The sequence below is a fragment of the Panthera tigris genome, chromosome D3, assembly GCF_018350195.1.
Source record: "Panthera tigris isolate Pti1 chromosome D3, P.tigris_Pti1_mat1.1, whole genome shotgun sequence".
NCBI lineage: Eukaryota > Metazoa > Chordata > Mammalia > Carnivora > Felidae > Panthera > Panthera tigris.
The window spans coordinates 84,251,299-84,278,446 of record NC_056671.1 but is presented as its reverse complement, the minus strand read 5'-3'; positions in this window follow the sequence as shown (position 1 = coordinate 84,278,446).

The following is a 27,148-nucleotide window of genomic DNA, read 5'->3' as shown; positions in this document are numbered from 1 at the left end:
GATACATGTTTTAAAAAAAGAAAAAAATGAACACTGTACATACTGCTACCCAATGATGCAAAAGCAAGAAAGCAACAGGGCCAAACAGTTTTTTTTCCTTGCTAAAGTGACTTTTATCTTATGTACCAAATACATATGTTTTAATTTAATTTTTTGAACTTTTCATAAAATTACACTATATTCGACTGAAGTGAGAACATAGTAAAGAGACATAAAGATGGGAATTAAGAGGATCCTAGTCAAGATTTTGTTTTTTCATGTAAGACAATGAAAAATTAGCTTTCATGAGATTCATAAACTTGCTTTGTAAAGTGAAAAGTTCAGGTTATAGTCATCTAAGAGTCCTCTTACCTCTTGGAACATTTACTCAACGAACACATGAAATTAAATATACAGCTGAAATATTGTGATTTATATAAATATGTATATAGTCTTCATCCATGGTTCCTGGTTCACAACTCTGACACCCTTGGAATTTCCTGAGCAAGAAGAATAATGGGAGCATCTTTTGTCGTAATATTTGGTTTCTTGTCCTCAGTTCCCAAAGTTACTTTAGAGCCACAACAATGTAATGAGTGTCTTATTATTCATCACATGCCCTTTCCACCATAACTGGGTATATAATGAAGGGTATATAATGAAGTGACTTTTGGATAAGGATAGGGGCTGGTAGCCAGGGGAATCAACCAAGAATAGAGGGTTGGAACTTTCAAGATCACCATCTGATTCTTGGAAATGAGAAGGGGATTAGAATTTGCTTCAATCATCAGTGGCCATTGAGCTAATCAATCATGCCTGTTTAATGAAGCCTCCATAAAAAGCCCAAAGGGTGGGGTTTCAAAGAGCTTCTGTGTTGGGGAACCATACCCTTCCTGATAAATTTATGGAAAAAAAACCATAGAGAACATATTTGCTGAAATAAGCTCAAAAATATATAAAACATGCTACAAACTGGCTATGGGGTATATGTTTTTGTTTTTACCATAGAATGTAATCAGTAATGCTAAACATAGTTAATTCAGAACTAAGCAAAATAAAGCAAAACTAAACTAATTTTCTCTCTCAGAAGTATTTATTGGGTACTAGTCTGTTGTTCCCCAACTGCAGTAGAGAAATTCTGGTACGCAAACATGTTTTACATTTTTGCCTTTGTCACGTTTACAATGTTCCCATTGACCAAGCCAGTGCACATGGCAGAGTCTGTAATCAGTGTGCATGGTGTCTCCCTAAGGGTGTGGCTAAAGGGAAGAAGTTATGGCAAGCAGTTTGTCAACAACCTATCATAGCGGCCTGCAAAACATAAGGAGAGCTACAGAACTCTGCTTCCCTATGAATTTTGGCAGGTGTTTTTACGTGGACTTTACAAAACCTTACTGACATTGTAGGCTCAGGGAATCTTCAGGAGTTTAAATCCTTGCATGTATATGCTTTCCTAGGTCTTTAGGACCCTGACCGTTATCTGTTCACTGGATCAGATTAGAAGGTCATCAGTATTACAGGTCAATGTGATATTTTGTAACCTGGAAATATATTATCCTGGAGAGCAGAAGAGTCAACATTGTCTTGAGGCAAGGCAGTGAAGCTGTGGCTATCCTTATCGTGAAGTGGCAAAGTTGTACTAACCCTTCTGATGAAAGAAAACATTCTCCAATTCATTGCCACACCTAAGGCTATTTTTCTTCCCCAGGAGAGTCCAGCATCTGCCTTGGTCCATTTGTTTTCTGCAGAGATAGGTGGGTGGAGCTCAGTAAGTCTGGCCTCTTCTTGACGTTTCCATACTTAGGTGAAATACAGGACAGGTTAAACAGTGCAGCCTGAAGTATTGGGGTGTTAACCCTCCATGGAGTGATGTTTGACCCAAGAGAAGTAAAAGACGATAGGGAGCTACTCAGGTAAATCCTGTCTTCTTTCTCCTTCCTATATAGCTCTTCTCAGATGCGGTATGTGTGGAGCTTGTCTGAAGACATCCTTTGAGGCAAAAAGACACATCTGCGGTGTTAGTCCACACCTTGTGAGGCAGTAGACTCCAAGGTAACAAATCACCTTGCATTTCTTCCATCATTCTCTGCCTCATTTTTCTTTGTCCTCACTTTCATTGACCTGAATTTTCATCTCTCAAATAAAGCATCAGTGATTTATCTTCGCCTCAGGCTGCGTTTCCTGGATCCTTGGGATACTGTCAATTTAAAAAATGTGAAAGCTGAGAAGAGACCAAAGGTTGCCCAATAATTATGTCTACATGTCACAGGCATGGCATGTTGTTGGTTCAAAATGGATTTCCTTTTTGTCTTTCGCAGAGTTCAAGAACTGGCCATCTGTTTTGTGAGACACTTTCCTTATACCCCAAATACATTGTTGATACTCAACTCCTTAAGCCCATTTTCACCTGCTCCTGCTCTGTGTTGAATCCCACCACATAATCATCCCTGACTTTCCTCTTTCTGACCCAGAAAAATCCTTCATCACTTCATGACATGACTTCAAATTTTTTTGAGTTAGTGGAAGCAACAATTAGCCAGACAGTTTAAGCAAGAATGATTTCTTTTTTTTCTCTTAACTTAAAAAAACATTTGTTTAATGTTTATTTATTTTTGAGAGAGAGAGAGAGAGAGAGAGAGAGCATGAGCAGGGGAGGGGCAGAGAGGGAGACACAGAATCCGAAGCAGGCTCCAGGCTCTGAGCTGTCAGCCCAGAGCCCAACGCAGGACTCGAACTCACAAACAGCGAGAACATGACCTGAACTGAAGTCAGGCTCTTTACCGACTGAGCCACCTGGGTGCCTCAAGAATGATTTTAAAATGGATTCAAAGACCTTATAGACAGGTGGAGGTTGACTGCTCACAATACCTATGTGTATTAATCAATAATATGCATATTACTGGATAAAGTAATATTTATTTTAATTATTAATTATTCAAAATTGAATTTTGATTTTGTGACAGTATTTAATTGGATAGTGAACTTCTGCTATTAACCATATGACTGGAAAAGAAAAAAAACAGGTTATTCAACTATATAATATATTATTGGATCTAATTTTGATCTAAGTCAGTGGAACAGTTTTTTCTATTACCCATATTATCTCTTAGGATGAATTATCAAACTACCTTCTTATACATACAGTTGATCCTTCAATAACATGGGGGGAAAGGGTGCCCCCCCACAGAGTAAAATATCTGAGTATAACTTTTGACTCCCCCAGAAACTTAACTACTAATAGCCTACTGTTGATTGAAGCCTTACCGATACCAGAGTTGATTAACACATATTTTGTATGTTACATGTATTGTATACTGTAGTCTTACAGGTAAGTAAGCTAGAGAAAAAAAAAGTCAAGAAAATCTTTTTTTTTTTTTTTTGAGTGGGAGAGAGTGCAAACAGGGGAGGGGCAGAAGGAGAGAGAAAGAGAATCTTAAGCGTAGAGCTCAGTCTCCCAATGGTGAGATCATGACCTGAGCCAAAATCAAGAGTTAGATGCTTAACCAACTGAGTCACCCGGATGCCCCAAGAAAATCATTTTCAAGAGAAAATACATTTACAGCACTTTATTTATAAAAAAAAAATCCACCTATAAATGGACCCATGCAGTCCAAATCCGTGTTGTTCAAGGGTTAACTGCACTGTGAAATATGAATACAACTGGTGAAAGAAATTTTGTCAGATCATCCTGTTATGCAGTCTACCACTTTTAAACAGCAGATGAATAATGGACATATGATAAACTACACATATTTAAACAATTTGATAAATTTTATATATGTAGACACCTGAAAAATCATGATCACAATCAAGATAATAAATTTAGTATAAATATCAATGTCTTCTAATGCCACTTTGTAACCCTCTCTGAGATCCATAATCTATCCCCCACAGGAAATCAATGATGTACTTTATAGCCCTAACTTAGTATTGTCTAGAATTTTCTATAAATGGACAAATAGATTATATGCTCTTTCACAAAGTAAAATTATTTTGAGATTTATCCATATTGTTGCCTGTACGAATATTTCAGTTTTTAAAATCTGAATAGCATTCCATTGTATGAATATGCCATACATTTTTTATCTATTCATTGGTTTATAGAATTTCGGAGTCATTCCATTTTTGTAATATAACACATAAAATGGCAATGAACCTTTGTTTGCATGTCTTTGTATGAAAATATTTTGTTTCCCTTGGATATAGACCTAGGAGTGGAGTTGTTAGATCATATGGTAGGTGGTCTTTTCTTTTTTAAGAAACTAAAATGTTTTCTGAGGTGGTGTAACAATTCACATTCCTGCCCCTAGAGTATAAGAGTTCTAGTTTTTCTACATCCTTACTAGTACCTGATGTAGTCTGGCTTTTGATTTCTAGCATTTCTAATAAATTTGCAGTGATATATCATTGTAATTTTAACTTGCAGTTTTTAATAAGTGATGATGGCCATCTTTCCATGTGCTTATTTGTTATCCAGATATATCTTTTTTTTGGGGGGGGGGGAAGCAGTGTCTACTCAAATCAAATGCCAAATTTTAAATGGGTATCTCTTTTTCTACTACTGAATTTTGAGAGTTCCTTCTATACTCTAGATACAAGTCCTCTATTAGATATAAAATGTGCAAACATTTTCTCTAGTCTATGACATGTATTTTCAATGTTTCACGGTTTCTTCTAAAAACAGAATTTTTAAATTTATCAGTGTGCTCTTTTATGAATTATGCTTTGTAAATCTAAAAAAAAAATCGTAGCCTAATTCTAGGATATATGATGCTCGGTCTAACAAGTGCCACCCACATTCTAGTGCTATTTTTGTCTCATTGTCGAGGAATACATTTTAAAATATTCTACCTTATATTCTAGCTTATATACAGCTGACCCTTGAACAACATGGGAATTAGGTTACTGACCCTGGTACAATTGAAAGTCTGTGTATAACTTCTGACTTCCTCAAAACTTCACTACCAATAGCTTACTATTGATTGGAAGCCTAACCAATAACATAAACAGTCAATACTGTTATTGACAATGTGGATATACAAGATAATACACATATCTTGTGTATTATATGTATTCTATACACAAGATAATACACATATCTTGTGTATTATATGTATTCTATACGATATTCTCACAATAAAGATAAGCCAGAGAAAAGAAAATATTATGAAGAAAATCATAAAAAATTATTTTCAAGAGAAAATATACTTATAGTACTGCACTGTTTTTATCAGAAAAAAATTACTTATAATTGGACTGGCACAGTTCAAAGCTATGTTGAAGGATCAACTGTAACCTCTGTCACACGTGCCATACTGAACTTGGGGGTACTTTTTTTGTTGTTTTCAGAGTAGGGAAGAAGGATGTTTGCTCTAGCTAGTTCACACAATATGAGTGATTGTTGTGTCCCAAAGGCGACAAGGTTATCCTGTTATGAGTGATGGCTCTCTTGATTCTCTTCTAATTCGGTTAGTCCCTCTCTGGTCAGATTCATAACTCTGGCAAAAATAAGGGGAAGGAAGAACAATTTAGCAGTAGTCCAAAGGAATTGTTCCATCACCAAGGCGATTCCCAAAAGGGCAAGGATTTCGACCATCCAGAGTAGCTCGTTCCCAGTTTGCCTATGGGCAGCAGTGCAAGAAAATATGAAAGAAAACAGTTGAAGAGCCACAGGCTTTATTACCTGCATCGATATCTATAAACATTGTGGGAAGTAACAGGTGCACACCCTGTAAGAACCCTGAAGCACGTGACATCTTTTCTTGACATTTTTTTTCCAAATTTTTTCCTATTGACTTGGATATTATGGGGACGAACTACCCTAATTTCCTTCCAGAATCTTCACCCAATTTTGACCTAGTTAGTTATGAATCACTCTGCTTTTAATAATAGTTTTATTGCTTTCCTATTTTTTCATTATACTGTGGGATCCATCATCAGAGAAGTCAGGAGGGCTTCATGACAGATTTCAGCTTTCTTTAGAATCATAACATCGTCTTGGTTGGCAATGATGGTCTCTTGCATATCTGGTGTTTTGTAAAAGACAGAATACAATATTATTTATTTTTCCTTATTTTAGAGACATGGAAATTAAGAGCAAATAAATACCTTTGGTTCTTTACTGCTCTTCATTTTACAATTATCTTCCATAAATGCAGAACTTCATAATTATAGAAAGTCACAACGACGATGCTTGAAAATCACTCTGTTGTTAAATTTAGCCAAACAAAGAATGTTGCAGGCTCAGTAAAGCACAGGTAAGAAAGGATTTATATAACAGAAATTTTGGCAAAAAGAGGTGGAACAATCTTCTCTTTTCTAAGGAGGCACTATCATGCAGGACCCTGTGCAACTATCATTAGAAGGCTCCCCACTAGGGGATTATTAGTTCTGACAAGGTTTTTCCTCCTATTTCAGAGACAGAATCAGATCTGCTGAAAGCATAGATATATTCACTCTGTCCGCGGAGGAGAAAAAATATTTTCTACCAAAACTCAGTTTTATGAAAACTGAATTTCTACTGTTAATAGACATTGCAAACAGCAGAACTCTTGACTATTTCTCTGTAGGGGAAAGTCGTCCGGCTGGGTAAGGATCTGGTGGGTGCCTTGTACAGCACCTGTTAAGGGTCCTTACAAATGCACGACCAGAAGAACCCAAGAACTTAGTGGTCACGGACCACGTGTCTCTCTCGAGCTGCCGGCCACCATCTGTGCATGGCGTCAGGGATCCTTATTCTTCACAGCTTATATATCATTCTGTGTTTCTTAAATCACTTGAGACAGGCAGTATACATCACTCTTAGAACAAATGTTTGCTGTTTATTCCTTCTGGACACTTTCCTCCAAAGTGCTTCAGACTCTTCACCCTTGGAACATCAACTTCATCTTATGAAGCCTCAAAAATCAACATTTGGACCTTTTATTTATTTATTTTGTTATGTTTTTATTTATTTTTGAGAGAGAGACAGAGACAGCATGTGAGTGGGGAGGGGCAGAGAGAGAGGGGGAGACACAGAATCTGAAACAGGCTCCAGGCTCTGAGCTGTCAGCATAGAGGCCAATACGGGGCTCGAACCCACAGACGGCAACAAGATCACGACCTGAGCTGAAGTCCAATGTGCAACCGACTGAGCCACCCAGGCGCCCCCACATTTGGACCTTTTAACGTTTAACTGAGCCGTGCTGAAGCACACACATTCACAGGTACTTTATTCTAAATTCCTTATTTTGAGCTGAAGGTAGGTGGTTGTGGGTAGGGGAAACAGAGACAGACTCTGAGGACAGCAGTAGGAGAGACAATTATTTGGAGAAATAAAGGGTACTTATTGAGTAACTTCAAAGTAATTTAAGTAGCTTATCCCCCACTGAACATTTTATTGGATCAACCCAGCTACTCTATAAGCAAGATATGTCTGACACAAATCCTACCGAAAAGAAGACAGAAGCTTAGTTAAGTCTGATAACTGACCCAGAGTCACCATACAAGTCAATAACAGAATAAAGATTTACACACAGCTTTATTTGTGTGGACTACATTCTACCGGGCTCCATTATATCAAGTGTTACTGTACTTCTCCAAGATCTACATTAATTACTTCTGTTATCAAATGTAATTGGCCCCTCTCCTTCGTCAACCTCTCAACCTAAAGAACTGAGAAAATGGTTGAATAGAGAATATATAGCAAACTCCATTTTGTACCAAATTTTTAATTTTCCTCTTCATGCATACCACCAGAATTCTGAGAAATTTCTTTTAACAGAGAAATTTCTGTGCTCATCCGAAATAGGGGGGATGAAATATTATATAGCAGTAGATCAGTAGAGTTCCAACCCGTTTAAGGAAACAGAAACGGATTTGCTCGTATCATAGGCTATGTGGTTAAGTTTTGGAACAAGCTCCTGATAACGGAAAAGTACTTACAGCTGTGACTTCTGTAGTTCCCTAAAATCGTCTAGACTCGGAACACTGGCTCATTACACCTCTGGCTTATAGCTAACACGTTTACATCTTTTCTTTCCCCCTCCATTTATTCTTTTCTCTGCACAGCATCCTGTGCCATGGCCCAGACTCACTGAGCCGGGCATCGCAGAGAAGAATTAGGGAGAATCACACCTACCCCATACAGAGCAGGACTCCAATCCCAGGCTCCTGTCGGCCCCCAGACCCAGCACCTAAGCTGTTGCATAGCCGGGAGAATTGTGCAAGAAAAACAGAGTCTGATCCCCAACCTGGCAGGAAAGTGCAGGGACCTGCTGTATTGGGTAGACAGCAGGCTTATAACCTAGAATACCAGGGTGTCTGAGACTTTTCATGATTTAATACATCAGTATTTAGGCGGTTGGTGTAGGGAGAAGAGTAGCATAGATGAAGGCAATTTCATTCTTCTAGTTATTCTGACCCAAATCCTGAAAAGTCATTCCAATTCTCTAACAGCTCGTCTGATCCAACAGCAAATCCTGGCATACTTCCTTTAAACTACATCCAGGGTTTAACTACCAGTCACCATTCTCACTATACCAATCCACTCCAAGGCTTAGTTTCCAACCAAAGCAATTGCAATAATCTTTTTGCTGCCCCAATACCTGACACGCATGCATATTCGCCATTATTTTTCATGTGTCAATCATGACTTTATGCTCTTGTCTGATCTTTGTCTGCTCTACAAGAATGTAATTTTCTAAATGTTTTTAAAAGGAATATTTCTTTAATATTTATATTTGAGAGGGAAAGAGAGAGAGAGAGAGAGAGAGAGAGAGAGCACACAACCACAAGCAGGGGAGGGGCAGAGAGGGAGACAGAGGATCCGAAGCCGGCTCCAGGCTCTGAGCTGTCAGCATACAGCCCGAGGTGAGGCTTGAACTCGTGAACCATGAGATCATGACCCAAGTCAAAGTTGGACACTTAACCCACTGAGTCACCCAGGAGCCCCTACTATAATGTAATCTAAATTAGCCCCCACCTTAGAAGATGATGTGCCATATTTTGCCCAAGATACTGTGATGTGGAAATTAACGTTTCCTTACAGAAGAAGAGTTTTTTAAAAAGCTTCCCTAAAATGCACAAAACTGATGGCACTGAAACTGTATTAAGTAATAGTTCCTTCTTTAAAATAAAACCTCCCCAACACGTTTACAACTATGTTAACGTAATGTTTCATAGGGATACGTTTTCCCCTTCACAGGGTCGTCTCAAGTATTCTTTATTCCCGGAAACTTTTATTTCTCATGATTCATTAACATTTCAAATGATCATGTATAGAATTATTTTGCCACCCATACCTAGAAATTATTCATTTTCCTTTAGGCCAGGACCAATTTTTTCTTATTTACGAGTGAAGAAATTTGTGACATCTTATCAGAAACTTAATTCAGACTGAGATTAGTGATTTATTGCCATAGTGTTCAAGAGAAGAAAAAGTAAACAAAACCAAACCAAACAAAAGCCTGAGTAAATAATATAAATGAGCCAACTAATACAGTTTTAATGGAGACAGGTCAGACCAAAATAATTCTTTCATGGTTCAGAAATTAGATGGATTTGTAAAGGCGGGAGAGATGAGCTGAGATTTATGTGTAAGCAAAGAATCCAGCGGGTGGTGATATCATGTCACCATAGCATAGCCTACTGTAGTATAGTCTAGAACAGAATAGATTAATACAGCACATTGTACCGTCATATAGCACCAATTGGTAGGATGCATTTATAAATATAGGAGTTCAGGGAAAAGGCTTGGGTGCCTGCCATTCTCTGACGGCGAAAATGAGAATCAGGTTATAGAAGAACCAGAGTCTGGGCAAAAATCTATCCTGGAACCAGCAACTCTTCAGGAGTTGTTGAAAAATTCTTGCTTTGTTCATGTGAAGAGTCTAATTTCTGGATGAAAATGCAAGGGCAGCGTTCACCTGGTAACAAAAAAATGGATTTTCAGGGCTCGGTAGACATTGGGCAAGAGTTTCCTTGGCTCCTCACTATCTAAGCCGAGTTTGGTCGTAAGTCCAGCCACTTTTCATCTGCTGTGCCCAGGGTCACTAGCAGACCCAAGTGCTGGCCTCGTTTCTGTCCCCCTGATGCAGTAATGGGAGGATTATGCCCGTGACTTAAGGTTGGAGCTTTCAAAATTTCAGAAGTTCGTAATGATTCACAGCGAATTATTTTGATATTCAGTGTTATAACTTAGAAAACCTGCATATCTCAGATGCATTTCAAATATTTTATATTCAAGTGACTAGAATTTTAAACTAGAGGTGGGACCTGTGTTTCCTGTTTTGTTTTTTTTTCCTCGTGAAAATTAGCCACTATGATTTCTGTCAGCTGTCTCTTATGGATACAGCATGACATTCTTGCCAATCAGCAGGGAATGAGAAGTAAAAGTATTAATTTTATAAAGTGCTTGGCAATCGTTACGTGACACTTTGGAGGAGATTATAAATATCATTAACATTATCAAATTAGATGCTTCAATTTACAATTGTACTTAATTACATATTGACATGATCACAGCTGGGTATTTTATACATCACCCTTGACGTACAGTACATATAATTTTATGTAGCCTATTAGCCTTTCAAAATGTTTTTCCCTCCTCATGAATATTACTAATATTAGTTACAAATACTTGTAAGCATTTTTAAAAAAAACCTTTGATAACATTCTTCTGTTAAAGAAAAAAACAGTTACAATATTTGGGGAGAATCCAGTAAACTTTGGTTCATGTTGCTTTGGTTGCTCAGATACTCACAGATAGAACTTTCGAGAGTAAAAGTGACAATTCTAGAAATGTCTCCTCTTGAAAAATCTTCAAATATATCAAATATAAATACAAATATGTGTGCAAGTATGCTTTCCCCCTGAATGTGGCATATAGTTCATTAGTAATTTGCCATAATTATGATCATGGCTTATTCACAATACTCCAAAATAACTGGATTATTGAAAATCTTATATTCTCATACAGAGTGCTCTGCATGCACATTTTGGAAATGTCATAGTTTTGTGACCTATACATGAATTGGGAACTAAACATACTGTTTGTTTGTTTGTTTGTTTTTCAAGTAGGCTTTCCAAGGATGCATTGTATCAGAAAATCAGACTACTCTCTGAACAGGATGTCAGTATAAAGGTATTTGTTCTTATGAGTCAAAATAAAAAAAAATATAGAAAATTCTAAAGATGAATGTTTGTATATAAGATGTGCTATATGTGATATGCTAGTGTCAAAACTTATTTCTTTCAAGTAGAACCTTAAGTATAGTTCATTTATATTTGGTACCTAGATTAAAACAAAATTTAATGTTTTCTTTATTTTTGAGAGAGAGAGGGTGGGGAAGGGACAGACAGGGAGATACAGAATTTGAAGTAGGCTCCAGGCTCTGAGTTGTTAGCACAGAGCCCGATGCGGGTCTCAGACTCACAAACTGTGAGAGCGTGACCTGAGCCAAAGTCAGAAGCTTAACCAACTGAGCCACCCAGGCGCCCCGGTACCTAGGGTTTTAAAAAAAATGGAGTTTGTTGCATTCAGCTGCTCTATTTGTTGAGTCTCAGGGCCCTGAGTTAACGACGAAACAGCTTCAGATCCCTCTTGGATTTGAGTAAATCTAAGAACAAATGAACCCTTCAGGTACACATTTGCTGAAAAGGCAATTTAAAGTAGAGAACAAGGGGAGGTTGAAAGTTGGCTACTAAAGGTTCACACCGGTATACATTAAGTAAAAAGGAACGTGACCCATTGAAGGCAATTCTGTGGAGGATTTTTCAACAGGGACCTGATGACAGAGTGGAGCTGGGCTAGGAGGTGAGCCTGAACCGGGGAATCCCTCTCACAACCATAAATTCTGTCTAGTTGCATGCCGAACGAAATGGGAACACTAACGTTCTTCGTGAACAAACATCATTGTTCCAAATTTTACATATTTTAGGCCACCACGTAAGTCCATGAAACGAGACAAATGCTCGGCAGAGTCAGCAAAAAAGGCCCTGCCTTGTTTGAAATTCTGCCCAATAACCTACATTTGGTTTTTACTCGGTGACTGGCTGTAGTCCATTTTTCTCTTCAACTTTACTGAAATCTCCAGGGTGTGTTTTCAGGGCCTTATATTTCAACTTTACTTCCTGTTTACCCTTTCCATGATTTTCAAAGCAACTGTTCTGTATTTGTCATCTAATTTATCGAATTATATCACTGTCGTTCACTTAACGATTCTACCATCAGACATGGAGGTCCCAGGTGCCAACTGAGAGCCTGGCTGGTCTTTGTATCTTCAGCCACATGAGAACGTGTGTGTTTAATTCTGACGTTGGGTTTTCAGGTTGGCCTTTAAGCTTTGTAGGCTTGCATTTGCCCACATAACTTCACAGGGAGACAGGCCATGTGCAGGAGGTAAGCACTCCAATGTAGGGTTTTGTTTCCTGAGGACACAAAGACTGAAAACAGATCTTATGCTACCTTTTACAAACTCAGGTGAAGTCTCAGAACTCAACTGATGACTGTCTCTTGTAGCAAAACATTGCTGCAGTGGAGGCCTTTTAAAATTGGCAGTGAAACTCCTTGTGAACACGATACCTGGACATTTCACTCATTTCCCTTCTCTCCAGCTTGGTCCCCGCCCCCCCCCCCCACCTTACCAGAGCTCGGCATCACCACTCCCCAGCAGAAAATGCCAGCGGAACTTTAGCTCATCTCGGGACACCTGGGTGGCTCAGTTGGTTGAGCATCTGACTCTTGATTTCGGCTCAGGTCCTGATCGCAGGACTGTGGGATCGAGCCCCACATTGGTTCTGGGATGAGCGTGGAGACTGCTTAGGATTCTCTCCCCTTTCCTTCCGCTCCTCTCCCCTCGCTCGTGCTCGCTCTCTCTCTCTCTCTCTAAACTAAAAACATTAAATAAAAATTTAAAAAAAAGAACTTTAGCTTATCTTAAAATAGTTTCCCAGCTCTAAAATTTTAAATATATATAGTTCTCATTGTTTCAATAATGCTCTATTGCTTTTAACACGTGCTGTTTGTAATTTGTCCTTGTTAAGTTGATACAGTAGAGACACAGACCTGCAGTGATTGTCTGAGCTCCTTCTCAAAAGTGGAAGTTTTCCTCTTTCTGCTTTTCATTATAATAATATCATTTCAAAAGTAAGACAATATATCTATTAACAAGTTGCTCTTAGGTATGCTGGCAGCTGGTACCAGATAGAACTTAAATCCATTCATATATTAAAATGGAAAGTTCCACCAAAAATAAATAGGAATGAAAACCCTGAAGAACCCAGGCCTGCTTATTTTAGAAGGACTGAGTGTATTTCAACCGAAGGAAAGAGCCGGCCATTTGGTAGAACCAGTAAGATCTGAGAGTGGTTTGCCAGTTGTCCCGAAAATACCCGTGTAAATGTGTTTATTTCACCAGGAATGTGAAAAAACTTTTTTTTCAGACTAGGGAAATGAAGAAGTGTGAACTTTACATAGACCATCTAAATAGTAAGTATGGCAGGGTAAAACTTATCTCATGAGAAGAACCTAGGGAAGATCATTGCCACAATTTCACATTAACCAATATCATGAAAAATAGATTCAGTTCACATGAAAATGTGTAGTAACAAGGGAACAGCATTAATTTCCCTACATGCACATACAAGTAGAATATGCCAGATTACCCTGTCTGGTAAAACTAAGCTTCTAATGCTTCACTTTGAAGCAGTCAGTATTTTCATTGAAGTTCAATAATCACTCTTTTTAGCATTTAAAAATGCATACAAGGCACTAAATACACATGGAAGAGAAAAACCATGAATACGGGTATCTAGAGAAAAGAGGCTATTCAGAAAATGCAAATTAAAAGTAGCTAAATTGAATCCTCTGATGGTCTCTCATTTTAAGAAAAGTGATAGTTTTAAACAAAAATAATGTATTTAAATTAAGTGTTCTCAAAATGATGTGTGAAATATCAGATGTTCATTGATGTTCAATGTCTGGAGAGTTTAGCAAGGCTACTTCTAACCGTTATAAAAATGGATCAGAAGCAAATTGTAACAACCTTAAACACTATTAAGTGAACATACCAACTTTCAACTCCAGCTTAATATTTAATAAAATTCAAAGACCAACAACCATCGTTTTGGTTGACTGTAAGGATATTGATGAGCAATTGGAAGGGGCAAAATTACTTATTACAAAAAAATGCAGTTTACAAATATAATCCAAACTTAATGCAGAGGAACTGTGTGGAGATGGCATATTTTTAAAACTGAAAACTATCAGCTATAAAACACTGCAGTTTAAATCAGTTTGTGGGCAGGTGCAAGCGAAGCCCTTTGTTTTGTTAATTTAGCATAGAATTCTTTGAAGTTTTATAGGTAAATGAATTGAGAAAAAAAATTATGTGATAATCATTCTAAAAAGTAGAGTGTGATTTCATTTAAAGATGCAAAAAACCCTACTTTTATTAAAGTACGTAAAAAAATCTTTCCATTATACTCTGATCTTGCTTAGATTTTTATGCAATGGAAAGAAGAAACTATAGTATCTCAAATAGCAGGTTCTACAATTTTTATACAAGACAGATCTTTGTAAATTATAGGATATTTACTATTTTTTTCTTTTTTCTTTTTTTCTTTTCTCTTCTCTTCTCTTCTCTTCTCTTCTCTTCTTTTCTTTTCTTTTCTTTTCCTTTCTTTTCTTTTTTCTGCTGTCTCTTATCAAAGGAGTGCAGAATCTGGAAAAACTCTTGCTTTGTAAGACAGATTAAAAAGCTTGTCAGGGGCGCCTGGGTGGCTCTGTTGGTTAAGCCTCTGACTTCGGCTCAGGTCACGATCTCACTGTTCATGGGTTGGAGCCCCACGTCGGGTTCTGTGCTGCCAGCTCAGAGCCGGGAGCCTGCTTTGGATTCTGTTTTTCCCTCTCTCTCTGCCCTTCTCCTGCTAAAGCTCTGTCTCTCTCTCTCTCTTAAAAATAAATAAACAGAAAAAAAGAAAAAAAGAAAAACTTGCCAACGACATAGATGACACATAGCTTCTGCTGAAACCTAAAAGGCTTACTTGAAATAACCATTACCGACCTTGCATGATTTCTGGAATTCTTACCAGAAGAATCACTATTTTGCGCCAGATTATTTATTTGCTTACTGAAGGTAACAAAAGAATATTACCTAGGAGAATTAACACACTAATTTAAGAACAATTCAAAGCAAATCCAACAACTATTAATTTATTGAATGATTTGTTCATCTATTGTGTATATGATATTGAGCTAGATGCTGACTTAACAATTTTTTATTAAGCATTTTAATTTTGATTCCAGTATAGCCAACATATAGTGTAATATTAGTTTCTGGTATACAAATTAGTGAGACAGCAATTCTACACATCATGCAGAGCTCATCATGACGAGTGACTCTTTAATCTCCGTCCCCTATTTCCCCCATCCCCCCACACACTTCTCCTTGGGTAACTATCAGATTGTTCTCTGTAGTTAAGAGTGTTTTTTATGTCTTTTTTTTCCCTCCTTTGCTTGTTTGTTTTGTTTCTTAAATTCTACATATGAATGAAATCAAATGGTGTTTGCCTTTTTATTTCCTTTATCCATTCATCGATCAATGAACACTTGGGTTACTTCCATAATTTGGCTATTGTAAATAATGCTTCAATAAACATAGGGGTGCATGTATCCCTTTGAATTAATGTTTTTGTATTTTGGGAGTAAATACCGTAGAGTGTGATTACTGAAACATAGGGTAGGTCTATTTTTAACTTTTTGAGGCATCTCCCTACTGTTTTCCATAGTGTCTGTAACAGTTTGTATTCCCACCAACAGTGCCTGAGGGTTCCTTTGTCTCCACATCCTCACCAACACTTGTTACTTGTGTTTTTGATTTTAGCCATTCTGACAGGAGTGGGGTGGTATCTCACTGTGGTTTTGATTTGTATTTTCCTGATGATGAGTGATGTGGAGCATCTTTTCATGTGTCTGTTGGCCATCTGGATGTCTGCTTTGGAGAAATGTCCATGTCTTCTGTCCATTTGATTTGTATTTAAATTTTTTTAGTGTTTGTTTTTGAGAGAGAGAGAGAGAGACAGACAGACAGACAGAGCATGATCATGGGAGGGCCGGAGAGAGACAGAGACACAGACCTGGAAGTGGGCTCCAGGCTCTGAGGTGTCAGCACAGAGACTGACGTGGGGCTCACGCTCACGAACTGTGAGATCATGACCTGAGCTGAAGTTGGTCACTCAACCAACTGAGCCTCCTAGGAAACCCTTTCTGCCCATTTTTAATTGGATTATTTTTATGTGTATTGGGTTGTATCCATTTTTTGATATATTTTGGATACTAACTCTTTATCAGATGTGTCATTTGCAAGTATCTTCCCCCATTGCATAGGTTGCCTTTTCGTTTTTATTGTTTCCTTTCTTGTGTGAAAGTATTTTATGTATTTTTATTTTTATTTATTTTTAATGTTTATTTTTGTTTTTACTTCCCTTGCCTCAGGAGACATATCTAGAAAAATGTTCTTATGGCTGATGTCAGAGAATTTAATGGATTTTTATGGTTTCACGTCTCACATATAGGTCTTTAATTCATTTTGAGTTTATTTTTGTGTATGGTGTAAGAAAGTGGTCCATTCTCACTCCCTTGCATGTAGCTGTCCAGTTTTTCCCCACACCGTTTGTCGAAGAGACTTTTTAATCATTGGATATTCTTTCTTCCTTTGTCAAAGATTAATTGACCATATAATTATGGGTTTATTTCTGGGTTTCCTATTCTGTTCTATTGATCTATGTATCTATTTTTGTGCCAACACCATACTGTTTTGATGACTACAGGTTTGTAATTTAACTAGAAGTCTGGGATCATGATACCTCCTGGTTTGTTTTTCTTATTCAAGATTGCTTTGGCTCTTCAGGGACTTTGTGGTACCATACAAATTTGCTCTAGTTCTGTGAAAATGCTGGTGGTATTTTGATAGGGATCGCATTAAATGTGTAGATTGCTTTGGGTGGTGTAGACATTTTAATAATATTGGTTCTTCCAACCCATGAGCATGGAATATCTTTCCATTTCTTGGTGTCCCCTTCCATTTCTTTCATCCACGTTTTACAGTTTTCAGAGTACAAATTTTTCACCTCTTTGATTACGTTTGTTTCTAAGTATATTAATTACTCTTTATGCTGCTTCATTATTAATGTATAGAAATGCAACAGAATTCTGTACATTGATTTTCTCTCCTGTGACTTTACTGAATTCACTTATCAGTTCTAGTGGTTTTTTGGTGGAATATTTAGGGTTTTCTATATATAATATTCTGTCATCTGCAAATAGTGAAACTTTGACTTCTTTCTTGTAAATTTGGATGCCTTCTATTTCTTTTTGTTGTCTGACTGCTGTTGCTAGGACTTCCAGTATGTGAGAACAGACATTCTTGTCTGGCTCCAGATTTTAGGGGAAAAACTAGAAGTTGATACTTGCTGTGGGTTTTTCATATAAAACCTTTACTCTGTTGGGGTACATTCCAAAGAGGCTTTTTTGATACTTCAATCAAAGTAGCCCAGAGTAGATTGACTTCCCTGTTGTAATACATGGTTGCTCTTGTGATACTGACAATCTGGCTTTGCATCTTCGAGCCCCACTTGCCTCCATCTCACTTATGTTCTCAGGCATGTTTGACCTGCTAGCAAAGTGATCCTAGAGGACCACCGGTGGTCTCATTCTAGCAGCCTGACAAGACAGTGTATATCAGTTTTCTAAGACTGCTGCCACAAATTACCACACACTCAATACCTTAAAGCAATAAGAATTTATTATCTTATGGTTCTGCAGGACAGAAGTTTGAAAACAAGGTGTAGGTCGGTTGGTTCCTTTTGAAGGCTCTGGGGGAGAATCTGTTCCAAACCTCTGTCCTAATTTCTGATGACTTCTGGAAATCCTTGACTTTTTGTCTCATAGCTGCATCGTATCTGTCTCTGCCCGAGTCTCCATATGTACTCCTCTGAGTGTGTGTCTCAAATTTCCTCTTCCTTTCTCTCCTAAGGCCAGCAGCCATTGGGGTTAGGGCCCACTCGAAATCCAAGATGGTCTCATCTCAAGATCCTTAACTCAACTGCAAAGACTCTGTCTTCGAGTAAGATTGCATTAACAGGTACCAGGACTCAGAATTGAGACATCTTTCTGGAGGACACTATTCAGCCTATCACACAGTAAGAGAGAAGTGTTTGTCATCATCGATGTTGTTGTTTTTAAATCTCAGTGGTTCCAAAAATGTGCAAGGGATGCCTGTCATTTGCTGCTTAACCTGTTTGGGTCCAGTGCTTAGCCATGGATCAGCCATAGCGGCCAGGGAAAAAAGCAGATTGATTGTCCTGGCTTGGGTTTCTGACCATCCCTGAGGCCAGAACACAGCATTTGCCTCTTTTCCAAACCTTGTGAACTGATAAGAGAGGGGTCATTCATCAAAGAGAGCAGGATTTTTTTACCACGATAAAGAATACTTAGCTAAATCATGGTTTGGAATATACTACGCCTATCTTCAGATAAGCAGTATTTAGCAGGTAAATGTGTTGTTGAAAATTATAATAAAGTCAGGAAAATATAATTTTACTACAGAACAACTAAGGCACAACAACATAGAAAGAGTTTTATCTGCCCCCACATTTGTCATGATGTGTCCATGGTATTTTAAACACGACTTCATTGCTTTCTACAATTACATCTTAGCTTAACAATGTTGGGTCTTGTTTTTATAGCTTTATTATATGCACCTAGTAATAATGAAAATCTTCAATTAGTTCCCAAATAATTAGAACTAAAGGTACAAATCCCATTTTATAGCTGATACTTTACATTTTCAAGTATATGTTAAAAGCAATAAGTCCAATTTATTTCCTAAAAACACAGCTGAGAAATCATCATTAGAAAAGAAGTTGATTGCGCTAAAAAACACTCAAATAATTTTCATTGGTTGTATTTTTTTTAAAGATGAACTATTACATTAAGGAGGTTAACAGAAGATCATGGATTTACACCTGCATGTTTTATCATCCACATCCAACATGTTTGCATCATTCTTTTGGGAATATTTTCTTGACTCTGTGCTCCTAGTGTTTTGTAATGCTAGCATTATTCTGAATAATATGCAAAGGATGATTGTATTAACAATCTAGTCAAATCTCCACTAGCAATACTGAGGGACCCATAGTTGGCACAATGGCTGTTAAAGTCCTGAAGATGAGGGTAGTCACAATCTAAGATGGTCTCTAAAATTCTCACTCCCTGGGGGCCCCTGGCTGGCTCTGTCTGTTAAGCATCCGACTTCGTCTCAGGTCATGATCTCACGGTCCGTGAGCCCAAGCCCCGCATCGGGCTCTGTGCTGACATCTCAGAGCCTGGAGCCTGCTTCAGATTCTGTGTCTCCCTCTCTCTCTGTCCCTCACCCACTCACACTCTCTGTCTCTCAAAAATAAAGAGTAAAAAAAAATCTTAAAATTCCCACTCCCTGGCATACACATCCTATACAATCCCCTCTGTATTATTATTATTATTATTTTGAGAGAGAGAGAGAGAGAGCACAAGCAGGGCAGAGGGGCAGGGGGAAAGAGAAAGTGTCTTCGGCAGCTCCAGGCTCAGGACGGAGTCTGATGCAGGGCTTAATCCCACAACCTTAGGATCATGACCTGAGCCAGAATCAAGAGTCAGAAATTCAACTGACTCTGCCACCCAGACGTCCTAATCCCCTCCATCTTGATGTGGGTAGGACCAGTGACCGATGGGCCTTCACTCCTGTGATGAGGTCACCACTTATATGGCAAAGCTGATGGAATTTATCAGGTATAATAAAGGTCTCAAATCCGTTGGTTTGAGTTAATGCAAAGGGAGATTTTCTTGGGTGGGCCTGGTGTAATCAGGGGAAAACACAAGAGGGATTCTCCTCTCCCTAAAGAGAACAGGATTGAAAGCAGCAGACTCTGTTTCTGGAGCTAAAGAAGGAAGGCACCGTGGATTCTACAGGCACAAGGAAGCCTTCCTGCCAACAATCTGCATAAACTAGGAAACTGTTCCCTAGCCAAGCTTCTATAAGCCAAAGCAGTGCAGCTTTGATTTCAGCCCTGTGGGACACTGAGCAGATGGGGCCGGGTAAGCAGTACCCACACCACGCCACGCAGAAACCAAAATAATAAATGTGTGCTGTGTTAAGCCATGAGATTTGTGGTCATTTGTCACGTACCAATCAAAAATTAATTCAAAGATAAAATGACAGAAACTCTGAATAGCATTTTCTGTTCAAGTTACATTTTCTACCTGCATTATATCCAGAGGCTATTTATTTCTGCCTTAAAGTCGGAGGAGAATGCTTTGATAATAAATAGCTTTCCAGTATACTCAATGCCATTCTTACAAACAGGGCGTGCCAGAGCGGTCTTAGCTGCCATGGTGAGGAAAGGACAGGACTGGAGAAGTTGCTCTGGGCTCTCTGGGATCCATGGGGCTCTTGGATGATCTCTGGCTAACAGAAACACAGATACTTCTAATTACTTGTAAGTTCTCCGTGATAATGTTACCATTTGAGCACTCAAAGATGGCTTCCTCTCACTTACAACTTTCCATTCCTACTGAAATTTCTAGTCTTTAAAAAAAGTTGTATTTGAAAGGAATAGTTTCCTTTTCTCCCTAAATTAAGCAACCACAATTTTTATAGTTTTGAGCATTTATAGTTTTAAGCATTCTATAAAAAAGTCCCATATATATATATATATATATATATATATATATATACATATATATGCTCAGAACAATATTCTAATCTGGTTTGGAGGTACAGAGACTTTTGTATTTATACCCTGGTAAGAAAATTTATAAAGCAATTGATCCATAGACCCTTCTTATTTTTCTTCTCTCAGGGCCATTATCTTCCCCGGTTCTTGATCCATTGCCACTTTGCTCCAGGAAAATGACTCCAAACGTACTCTTCTCCTACTACTCAAACACAACTTAGCTTTTGAAGGGTTATTTCCCTCATGGCCTGGAAAGTAATTGCTTTCTTAATCTCTGTCAATCTCATGAAGATAAAATGTTACTGCTTGAATAATTCATTCTCTTAAGATTATTTACAATTTAAAAAAGTATTGCAGAAAATGTCTCTGTACCCAAAGGAAAGAATCCTTAGCAGTGGAAATTTTAGTTACCGACAGGCTGGTTTTTGGGATTGTCACTTCAAACCACATCTCTCAGGCTGCTGCCTATGAAGTTCTCGTTCACGTAAAGCTAGTCCCTTCTCCATCTAAGGAGACTCTATTCAGGAGAGGTTTGCTTTTTCTTGAAAAAAAATTTCTGAATGTTCCTCTTTGTAATTTTCATCACTGAACCTCACTGTATTCCTTCGGAGCTGCTTTATTGTATTTTTAGTCACTTTGAACGCTTTCTTTATTCATTCTCAAGGCTGAGAAGCCCATTGCTTGAACTTGACTTCGTTAGTTTGATTTCCAATCCTGTCATTATTTTTAATGCTTCCTTGAAATGGCCTCTAAGTTGCACACGTTTTCTCACAGTAATGAATCATGGGTTTCGGCGTACCTGTCAGAAATGAGATGATATTGTGTACGAGGAGATTTGTATATTGAATCGCAGTCAATGTGGTAATTGCTAACAAATGCAGATCCCGGTGGGGGGGACCTCTTGCCCCCTCCTCCCTATCCATATATCCAACTGCCTATTCAACACGTGTACATATTTACCAGGCATCTCAAACCCACTGTGCCCAAGCCCAAACGTTCCCTGCCACACCCGTCCCTGCTTCTCCTCGGCCAGCAAACCCTCTTGCCACAGACTTTCCTTTATCAGTAAATAGAAATTCCGTTCTCAGCACCGCAAAAGCGCGTCAGTGATGTTCTCCACTTTGTTATTCCCCTGGCCTCTCACACGGAGTCAGAAATTCTGCCATTTTTACCTTCAAAACCCCCCCACGATCTGTTGTTCTCTTACCTCCTCGTCCCAACCAGTACCTCCTCTTGCTCAGATTAGTGAAGTTACTTCCTAATTGCTTCCCTCATCCCACACTTCCTGCATTTCCATCCCTTGTCAGGCAGCAGGCAGATTTTTCTTAAACACGCCCCTCTTCAAAACCTTCCAACGGCATTTCTTTAAAATCCTTGACTTAAAAGCCTTCCTGATGAGTTCTGTGATCTGTGTCATTTTTTTTTTCTCCTTATGTGTGGCCTTGTCCTTTTATTTATTGATTTACTTAGTTTTTAATTGTTGCTTTTTGCATGTCTGCCAATTTTGTATCACATTCCGGACATGGTCACTTTTACTTTGTTGAATGCTCCCTTTTAGTTTTGAATTCCTCTCACTAGATGGGGCTTTGCTCTGGGATGTGATTAAGCTACTTGAAAACAGTTTGATCACTTTGAGATTTGCTTTTAGGGTTTCTTAAGTGGATTCAGAGCAGCCTTTAATGTAGGGATATTTTTCAGCTACAGCTCAGAGACTTCCCTTTCTCTTCCCCCTCAGGGACTTAATTCCCCCCCGCATAAGGATCTTTTTACCTTGCTTGAGGTACATCAACTATTCTCAGCACTGCGCAAGCTTCCACAGTTGTCCCTCCTGCCTCCTTCTGGTGGCTCAGTTTCTGGCCTTGGTGATTTCTTCCCTCACGTGACTCAGCCCTCAGTTAGGGATTCTGCGGGTCCCAGAGCTTGCTCTCCACGGGGCTCCCTCCTCTCCATGGTTCCAGGCAGGGAATCCAAGGCCCGAACTCTGGACTCTGACCCTCGACTTAGAAAGATTCTGGGCTGTGTTTGATTACTCCCCTCTGCTCCCTGTTCCGAAAACTCTTACCAGGAAATAAGGCCAACTGTGGGCTCAGTCACGTGGTTACCTTGTCTCTGGGATCACTTTCCTGTGCTGTTTCTTGTTCAGTCTAAAAAAACGTTGCTGCCATATATTTTGCCCTGTTTTATAAAGATCATTTAAGGCAGAGGGTAAATCTGGTTCCTGTCGCTCCGTTTTGGTTGAAAGTGGAAGCCTAGAGATATTTTTTATAGAATCAATGTTTGCAGTCTTTTACTGTTGTTGTTTATCTTCTTGTTTTTTGCAGGTAGAACTTGTTCGGAGTATAAACTAGATTTTTCCGGAATTAATCGTGTTGCCCCAAATCAATAATACTACCTGATTTTTGGAAAGTTTTAGCCTAACATCAATTACCAGCTTCACCTTTACTTTGCTTATTTGCGAAAGATCATCTCTGGTGTGTGAGAGAGAGGGAAACGGAGACAGGCAGAAAGAGACAGAAAGAGAGATTTTTTTTTTGTCTCCTTCCTGTGGTGGTCTTAAGGGGAACTGCCTGTTCTGAATGGAGTTACACTTCAGGGCATGATGCTCTCACTCTGATTAGGGAGTGAATCTGCTGCTAAACACTCACACGGTGGCCTTCCATGTAACTTTCCTGCGTATGTTTTCAGCTCCTTGGTTCAAGTCAGTTTCAAGGGTCCACTTTAACTGCTGTGTTTTAAAGCCCTCTCTACCCTGAGGGATTTGCTCATCTGCTCATTATAATCGTTCCTTGAGCTGATGCCTCTCCTGGCCCCAGTCCATGTACATTATGGTGTCTACACATTGGCTTATGTCGGTCTAAGTTAGGACAAATATCAAGCCAGAGCCAAGAAAGTGAAATTTATTTATTTATTTATTTATTCATCTATTTTTGAGGAGAGAGAGCACGAGCAGGGGAGATGCAAAGAGAGAGGGAGACAGAGGATCTGAAGCAGGCTCCAGGCTCTGTGCCGACAGCAGAGAGCCCGACGCAGGACTTGAACTCATGAACGGTGAGATCATGAGCTGAGCTGAAGTCAAATGCACAACTGACTGAGACACCCAGGCACCTCAAGAAAGTGAAATTTAAAATAAGGAATGAGGGGCCCCTGGCTGGCTCAGTTGGTAGAAAATGCGACTCTTGATCTCAGGGTTAGGAGTTAGAGTACCATGGTGGGTGTAGAAATTACTTGAAAATAAAATCTTTTAAAAACATTTTAAATAAATTAAAAAGAAAAAAAAAGAGTGAGGTAAAATTATATTTTGGATATCATTTTTTGGTAATTTTTCCAATTAGTTATTTTCTAGGCGTTTATGGGACAATGAAGAAGAGAAATTATTTGAAAAATGCTAGTCTTTAAAATAAGCTTAAGGGAAATATTTTCTAGTCCAGTAGAATTTTTTTTTCAGAAGACAACACATGAAAAAGAAAAACAGTAACAGTTTTGCTAATGCTTAAAGTTTTTCTATTAAAAATAGTCAATGTTTATAAAAATTTTCTATCTTCTTTTGGAAAAACAAACCGACAAATTAGTTCTAAAAGTTTGGGCAATGCATCAAAGTATTTTTAAAATGGCTTTAGGCAATGACATTACAAGATTTTTACTTTTTTTTCAAATCAGTATTTCATTTAATAACTCATCTTTTTTTTTTTTTTTTTGAACGTACCCTTCTCAATGTCTACTTTCTATTTCCTCTTAAAATTCTGTTCATGTTGGGGCCCTCAAAGCTATCTCTGCAATTTAGTATGAATTTTCTTTAGCACTACATGTATATATCTTAGAGCATTATTCTTTCCTTACACTAGAAGCCAATCTTTCACATTTCCAATAAACTTTTAACTTGTATATTTTTTTAACATTTCACAAATACATCCACATTATTTAGAAGAGCAACAAAGCAGAAATGTTTTCAATATTTGTTCTTTATAGATGTGAAAAATATATTTGTTGAATTTAAAATATTTTTTTCATGTTTCTTTTATTTTTGAGAGAGAGACAGTGTGTGAGTGGGGGAGGGGGAGAGAGAGAGAGGAAGACACAGAATCTGAAACAGAGACGTGAAAACTATATTTTATTGCCCCATCGCAACCTAATCCTGGAACTGTAACAGCAGGAACACACGTACAAATGGAAACCTCCCAGGGGCCCCCGGGGCTCAGTCGGTTAAGCCTCGGACTCTTGATTTCGCTCAAGCCATGATCTCGCAGTTTGTGGGTTCAAGCCCTGCATGGGGATCCCCGCTGACATGTAGAGACTGCTTGGGATTCTCTCCCTCTCCTCTCTCTCTGCCCCTCTTCTGTTCTGGCTTGTGCTCTCTCTCTATCAAAATAAATAAACTAAAAAATACAAAACGAAATAGAAAACTCCCAAATCTAAGGAAACTAAAATTGCCTTCTGCCTTGAGACATTGTTGCCAGTGGCTTAGTTAGGCTCATTGTCTAAGTAAAGCTAGCTTTAGAAGTTCTAGAATTTAGGGCCTCCTGGGTGGCTAAGTCGGTGGGTCAACTGACCTCTCCTCGGGTCATGATCTCGAGGTTCGTGAGTTCAAGGCCCACGCTGGGCTCTGTGCTGACAGTTCAGAGCCTGGAGCCTGCTTCAGATTCTGTGTCTCCCTCTGTCTCTGCCCCTCCCCTGCTCACACTCTGTCTCTGTCTCTCAAAAATGAATAAATGTTAAAAAATTTTTTTTTTAATTCTAGAATTTGTAGGTTTTTTTCTCATTAAGAGTAATAGAGAAATGAAAAAACATATTTTTTTTCTTTTTGTTCTCTACTGAACAGGCCTCAATGCATTTCAGTTATTCATGTCGAGAGAGAGTGATGTAATAATGAATTAAATAAATCTCTTGCTATGTGAGTGCTGACAGCAAGGGCGAGACAATATACGTTACCCCTTTCTTTCTTTAAAAAAATTTTTTTTTAATGTTTATTTTTGAGAGGGACAGAGACAGAATGGGAGTGCGTTAGGGGCAGAGAGAGAGGGAGACACAGAATCGGAAGCAGGCTCCAGGCTCTGAGCTGTCAGCACAGAGCCCGACACGGGGCTTGAACTCACGAGCTGTGAGATCATGACCTGAACCGAGTTTGGCAGCTCAACCTACTGAGCCACTGGAGCCCCACCCCTTTCTTTCTTAATAGAGACTTGTCTGTTTTCTTTAACCAGGGATCAAGTGAATTTCTTAGGCTATGAGACAGATTCTATTTTATCTCACTCTTTTTTTGGTCATGACTGTTTCAGATTGTCTGAATTTAATTTTTTTTAATCTCATTTTCTGCCCTTGTTCTATAAGTATAATTATTTGTTGTTCTTGTTTATTTATGTTGCGAGTATATATGATATTGCCAACATTATGTACTACAGCCAGCATAGTTTTTCTTCTGAAAATCCTTCACTTACCATTTGTTTTTCCTATGCAGTTTCCTTTTAAAAAAAAAATCGTTTCTTGGGGCGCCTGGGTAGCTCAGTGGGTTAAGCGTCCGACTGCGGCTCAGGTCATGATCTCCCGCTCCGTGAGTTCGAGCCCTCCATCAGTCTCTGTGCTGACAGCTAGGAGCCCAGAGCCTGCTTCTGATTCTGTCTCTCCCTCTCTCTTTGCCCTTCCCCTGCTCATGTTGTCTCTCTCCGTCTCTCAAAAATAAATAAATGTAAAAATAAAAAAAAATTAAATCGTTTCTTTGTACCTATCCTTTATTGTTCCTGTGTGTTTCAATAATCACTCCTACTTGAATACGATGAGTTATTTCTGGAGTAGTTATTTACAAGTGCTTCATCTGGGAAGGACCAGAGTTGAGACAGCAGGATTTCTTCCTCTCGCACACGGTTGTGTTCTGCATGTCTTCACCACCCGCTGTCCTACTGTCCCGGGTGCAGCAACTTGTCTTCTGGATCTGAGTGGAAGGCTCTGCCCTTCCTCGCTCAGACCAGATTCTGACGTTTCCTTGAAACCAACTGAGGCACAGGTTTGCTCCAGCTGGCTGTCTCAATTCTGTGTTTCCTTCGTGGGGAACCAGTAACTAGCCTTTTTCAGCTTACGATATGCCACTTACTTGGGATGAGGGTGTATCTGGCGCTCGTTCCGCGATCTGCGGCCTCGGAGGTTAGCTCATTCTCCTAGACACTTGTTTGACCTTGTTGTTTAGAGGCCTCCTATTGTCTCGGGTTTCTAATGTCCCCTTTCTCAGCGTTAACTGTGGGTAAGGATTTGCACGTCGCATTTTTAGTTCTTCTTGAGGGTGACTTAACAGAAAAATAAGAAAAAAAGAAAAAAGGACCACAATGCATTTACTCATCCAGAATTCTGCATCATTGCACCACAAAAAAACCCCAAAACAAGTGCCTGTCTTTTGCTTCTCACCCTTCTGACCATAAGGCTGCTCTCAGTG